Raw genomic sequence first — 6,772 nt, forward strand, 5'->3', positions numbered from 1 at the left:
ATTGTTCATGCTATAATTGTGTTATCTGGAAATTGTAATACATGTGTGAATACATAGACCACAACATGTCCCTAGTGAGCCTCTAGTTGACTAGCTCATTGATCAATAGATGGTCATGGTTTCCTGACTATGGACATTGGATGTCATTGATAACGGGATCACATCATTAGGAGAATGATGTGATGGAGAAGACCCAATCCTAAGCATAGCACAAGACCGTGTAGTTCGTCTGCTAGAGATTTTCTAATGTCAAGTATCATTTCCTTAGACCATGAGATTGTGCAACTCCCGGATACTGTAGGAATACTTTGGGTGTGCCAAACATCACAACGTAACTGGGTGACTATAAAGGTGCACTACAGGTATCTCCGAAAGTGTCTGTTGGGTTGGCACGAATCGAGACTGGGATTTGTCACTCCGTATGACGGAGAGATATCTCTGGGCCCACTCGATAATGCATCATCATAATGAGCTCAATGTGACCAAGTGGTTGATCATGGGATCATGCATTACAGTACGAGTAAATAGACTTGCCGGTAACGAGATTGAACGAGGTATCGGGATACCGACGATCGAATCTCGGGCAAGTATCATACCGATAGACAAAGGGAATTGAATACGGGATTGATTGAATCCTCGACATCGTGGTTCATCCGATGAGATCATCATGGAACATGTGGGAGCCAACATGGGTATCCAAATCCCGCTGTTGGTTATTGGCCGGAGAGTTGTCTCGGTCATGTCTGCATGGTTCCCGAACCCGTAGGGTCTACACACTTAAGGTTCGGTGACGCTAGGGTTGTAGAGATATTAGTATGCGGTAACCCGAAAGTTGTTCGGAGTCTCGGATGAGATCCCGGACGTCACGGGGAGTTCCGGAATGGTCCGGAGGTAAAGATTTGTATATAGGAAGTCCAGTTTCGGCCACCGGGAAAGTTTCAGGGGTCATCGGTATTGTACCGGGACCACCGGAAGGGTCCCGGGGGTCCACCGGGTGGGGCCACCTATCCCGGAGGGCCCCATGGGCTGAAGTGGGAAGGGAACCAGCCCTTGCTGGGCTGGTGCACCCCCCATGGGCCTCCCCCTGCGCCTAGGGTTGGAAACCCTAGGGGTGGTGGCGCCCCACCAAACTTGGGGGGCAAGTTCCCCCCTAGATGGGATCTACAAGGGGGACGGTGCCCCCCCCCCACCCCACCCACCCTGGCCCCTATATATAGTGGAGGGGAGGGAGGGCAGCCGCACCCAAGCCCCTGGCGCCTCCCTCCCTCCCATGACACCTCTTCCTCCCCGCTTGCGCTTGGCGAAGCCCTGCCAGGATCCCGCTACTTCCACCACCACGCCGTCGTGCTGCTGGATCTCCATCAACCTCTCCTTCCCTTGCTGGATCAAGAAGGAGGAGACGTCTCTCCCAACTATACGTGTGTTGAACATGGAGGTGCCGTCCGTTCGGCGCTCGGTCATCGGTGATTTGGATCACGACGAGTACGACTCCATCAACCCCGTTCTCTTGAACGCTTCCGCTCGCGATCTACAAGGGTATGTAGATGCACTCCCCTCTCCCTCGTTGCTAGATGACTCCATAGATTGATCTTGGTGATGCGTAGAAAATTTTAAAATTCTGCTATGATACCCAACACGTTCACCACCTTCGAATTCGTGCCTTCGAAGTTGTTGATTTTTATGGCACCGGAACGATAAACCTCCTCGATAACGTAAGGGCCTTCCCATTTAGAGAGAAGTTTTCCTGCAAAAAATCTTAAACGAGAGTTGTATAGCAATACATAATCACCTACATTAAACTCACGCTTTTGTATCCTTTTTTCATGCCATCTTTTAACTTTTTCTTTAAACAACTTGGCATTTTCATAAGCTCGGGTTCTCCATTCATCAAGTGAGCTAATATCAAATAACCTCTTCTCACCGGCAAGTTTGAAATCATAATTGAGCTCTTTAATAGCCCAATATGCCTTATGTTCTAGTTCAAGAGGTAAGTGACATGCTTTTTCATAAACCATTTTATACGGAGACATACCCATAGGATTTTTATATGCAGTTCTATAGGCCCATAATGCATCATCAAGTTTCTTGGACCAATTCTTTCTAGATCTATTAACAGTCTTTTGCAAAATTAATTTGAGCTCTCTATTACTCAATTCTACTTGACCACTAGATTGTGGGTGATAAGGAGATGCAATTCTATGATTAACATCATACTTAGCAAGCAATTTACGGAAAGCACCATGAATAAAATGTGAACCACCATCAGTCATTAAATATCTAGGGACTCCAAACCTCGGAAATATAACTTCCTTAAGCATCTTAATAGAAGTGTTATGATCAGCACTACTAGTTGGAATAGCTTCTACCCACTTAGTAACGTAATCAACAGCAACTAAAATATGTGTATACCCATTAGAGGCAGGAAAAGGTCCCATATAATCAAAGCCCCAAACATCAAATGGTTCAATAACAAGTGAATAATTCATAGGCATTTCTTGACGTCTACAAATATTACCAATTCTTTGGCATTCATCACATGACAAGACAAACTTACGGGCATCCTTGAAGAGAGTAGGCCAATGAAAACCGGATTGCAATACCTTATGTGCAGTTCTATCCCCCGCGTGGTGTCCTCCATAAGCTTCGGAGTGACACTTGCGTAGGATCTGTTCCTGTTCATGCTCATGTACACAATGTCTAATAACACCATCTACTCCTTGATACGTCCATTTTTCATCATGATTTTATATCGATATTTATTGCATGATGGGCTGTTACTTCACATTATGTCACAATACTTATGGCTATTCTCTCTTATTTTACAAGGTTTACATAAGGAGGGAGAATGCCGGCAGCTGGAATTCTGGGCTGGAAAAGGAGCAAATATTAGAGACCTATTCTGCACAACTCCAAAAGTCCTGAAACTCCACGGAATATCTTATAAAAAATAATAAAAAATCATCGCCAAAGATGAAGGCCAGGGGGCCCACACCCTGTCCACGAGGGTGGGGGCGCCCCCCCCCCCTAGGGCGCGCCCCCCAACCTTGTGGGCCCCCTGGTGGCTCTCCGATGACCATCTTCTGCTATATGAAGTCTTTCGTCAAGAAAAAAAGAGGAGGCAACCTTTCGGGACGAGACTCCGCCGCCACGAGGCGGAACCTTGGCGGAACCAATCTAGGGCTCCGGCAGAGCTGTTCTGCCGGGGATACTTCCCTCCGGGAGGGGGAAATCATCACCATCGTCATCACCAACGCTCCTCTCATCGGGAGAGGGCAACCTCCATCAACATCTTCACCAGCACCATCTCATCTCCAAACCCTAGTTCATCTCTTGTATCCAATTCTTGTATCCAAGTCTGGGATTGGTGCTAGTAGGTTGCCGGTAGTGTTGATTACTCCTTGTAGTTGATGCTAGTTGGTTTATTTGGTGGAAGATTATATGTTCAGATCCTATATGCATATTATTACCCCTCTGATTATGAACATGAATATGCTTTGTGAGTAGTTACGTTTGTTCCTGGGGACAAGGGAGAAGTCTTGCTATTAGTAGTCATGTGAATTTGGTATTCGTTTGATATTTTGATGAGATGTATGTTGTCTACCCTCTAGTGGTGTTATGTGAACGTCGACTACATAACACTTCGCCATTATTTGGGCCTAGAGGAAGGCATTGGGAAGTAATAAGTAGATGATGGGTTGCTAGAGTGACAGAAGCTTAAACCCTAGTTTATGCGTTGCTTCGTAAGGGGCTGATTTGGATCCACATGTTTCATGCTATGGTTAGGTTTACCTTAATACTTTTTTTGTAGTTGTGGATGCTTGCAATAGGGGTTAATCATAAGTGGGATGCTTGTTCAAGTAAGAACAGCACCCAAGCACCGGTCCACCCACATATCAAATTATCAAAGTACCGAACGCGAATCATATGAACGTGATGAAAACTAGCTTGACGATATTCCCATGTGTCCTCGGGAGTGCTTTTCCTTATATAAGAGTTTGTCCAGGCTTGTCCTTTGCTACAAAAAGGATTGGGCCACCTTGCTGCACTTTATTTACTTTTGTTACTTGTTGCTCGTTACAAATTATCCTATCACAAAACTATCTGTTACCACTTGTTTCAGTACTTGCAGAGAATACCTTGCTGAAAACTGCTTATCATTTCCTTCTGCTCCTCGTTGGGTTCGACACTCTTACTTATCGAAAGGACTACGATAGATCTCCTATACTTGTGGGTCATCACTCCTTCTTTATAAAGATGTGGATCATCCCATAAGTAATGTCTCAAATCATAGAAAAACTTTTTCTTTTGCTGGTATGTGAAACTAGGTGGTATGAATTTAGCAACGATGTAATTAGCATAATCAGCATACCACGGAGTACTATGAGAAGAATTTATGACATTTAACTGCTCATCAGGAAAGCTATCATCAATAGGTAGTGGGTCATCAAGAACATTTTCTAACCTAGACAAGTTGTCTACAACGGGGTTCTCAGCTCCCTTTCTATCAACAATATGCAAATCAAATTCTTGTAGCAAGAGAACCCATCTAATAAGTCTAGGTTTAGCATCTTTCTTCTCCATAAGATATTTAATAGCAGCATGATCAGTGTGAACAGTTACTTTAGAATCAACAATATAAGGTCTGAACTTATCACAAGCAAATACAACTGCTAAAAATTCTTTTTCAGCAGTAACATAATTTCTTTAAGCATTGTCTAGAGTCTTACTAGCATAATGGATAACATTTAATTTCTTATCAACTCTTTGCCCTAGAACAGCACCAACAGCATAATCACTAGCATCACACATAATTTCAAAGGGTAAATTCCAATCAGGTGGCTGAACAATAGGTGCAGAGATCAATGCTTTCTTAAGTATTTCAAATGCTTCTACACAATCATCATCAAAGACAAATGGTATATCTGTTTGTAATAAATTAGTCAGAGGCCGAGAAATTTTTGAGAAGTCCTTAATGAACCTCCTATAAAAACCGGCGTGACAAAGGAAACTTCTTACACCTTTGATGTCCTTGGGACATGGCATCTTTTCAATAGCGTCAACCTTAGCTTTATCAACTTCAATACCTCTTTCAGAAACTTTATGCCCCAAGACAATACCTTCATTAACCATAAAGTGGCACTTTTCCAATTCAATACAAGATTAGTTTCTTCACATCTCTACAAAACTCGATCAAGGTTGCTCAAGCAATCATCAAAAGAAGATCCATAGACGGAAAAGTCATCCATGAAAACCTCACAGATCTTTTCACAAAAGTCAAAGAATATAGCCATCATGCATCTTTAAAAGGTAGCAGGTGCATTACATAAACCAAAAGGCATATGTCTATAAGAAAAAGTACCAAAAGGGCATGTAAAAGTGGTCTTTGATTGATCATTGGCTGACACAGGTATTTGAGAGAAACCAGAATAACCATCTAGAAAGCAAAAAATGTGTATGTTTGGATAATCTTTGTAGCATTTGATCGATAAAAGGTAAGGGGTAATGATCTTTTTTAGTAGCCTTACTTAATTTGCAGAAATCAATTACCATCCTATAACCTGTGATAATTCTTTGTGGAATCAATTCATCTTTATCATTAGGAACGACAGTAATACCTCCCTTCTTAGGGACACAATGGACAGGACTTACCCACTGACTATCAGCAATGGGATAAATTATACCTGCCTCAAGGAGCTTTAGTATTTTCTTTCTTACCACTTCTTTCATTTTAGGATTCAGCCGTCGTTGATGATCAATAGCTGGTTTGGCATCTTTCTCCAAATTTATTTTATGTTGACATAGAGTGGGACTAATGCCCTGAAGATCGTCAAGAGTATATCCAATAGCAGCACGGTGCTTCTTCAGAGTTTTCAATAATCTCTCTTCTTCATGCTCTGAAAGGTTAGCACTGATAATAACAGGATATATCTTATTTTCATCAAGATAAACATATTTAAGAGTGTCAGGCAACGGTTTAAGCTCAAACACGGGATCACCCTTGGGTGGAGGAGGATCCCCTAAGATTTCAACAGGCAAATTGTGTTTCAGGATAGGTTCCTGTTTAAAGAATACTTCATCTATTTCCCTTCTTTCATTCATAAACATATCATTTTCATGGTCTAGCAAATATTGTTCTAAGGGATCACTAGGGGGTACGGCAATAGAAGCAAGATCAATAATTTCATCCTTACTAGGCAATTCTTCTTCACGGTATTGTCTACTAAATTTAGAGAAATTAAACTCATGAGACATATCACCCAAACCAATAGTAACAACATTCTTTTCGCAGTCTATCCTAGCATTAACGGTGTTCAAGAAGGGTCTACCAAATATAATGGGACAAAAGCTATCTTGTGGGGAACCAAGAACAAGAAAATCAACAGGATATTTAGTTTTCCCACACAAGACTTCAACATCTCTAACAATTCCCATTGGTGAAATAGTATCTCTATTGGCAAGTTTAATTGTGACATCAATATCTTCTATCTCAGTAGGTGCAATATCATGCATAATTTCTGTGTATAAGTCAAAAGGTATTGCACTAACGCTAGCACCCATATCACATAAGCCATGATAACAATGATCTCCTATTTTAACAGAAATAATGGGCACGCCTACCACAGGTCTATGTTTATCTTTAGCACAGGGTTTGGCAATTCTAGCTGTTTCACCGCAGAAATAAATAACATGCCCATCAATATTATCAGCCAAGAGATCTTTAACAATAGCAATATTAGGATCAACTTTGACTTGCTCAGGAGTTGTATAAGTT

The sequence above is a fragment of the Triticum aestivum genome, chromosome 3A (genome assembly GCF_018294505.1).
Source record: "Triticum aestivum cultivar Chinese Spring chromosome 3A, IWGSC CS RefSeq v2.1, whole genome shotgun sequence".
NCBI lineage: Eukaryota > Viridiplantae > Streptophyta > Magnoliopsida > Poales > Poaceae > Triticum > Triticum aestivum.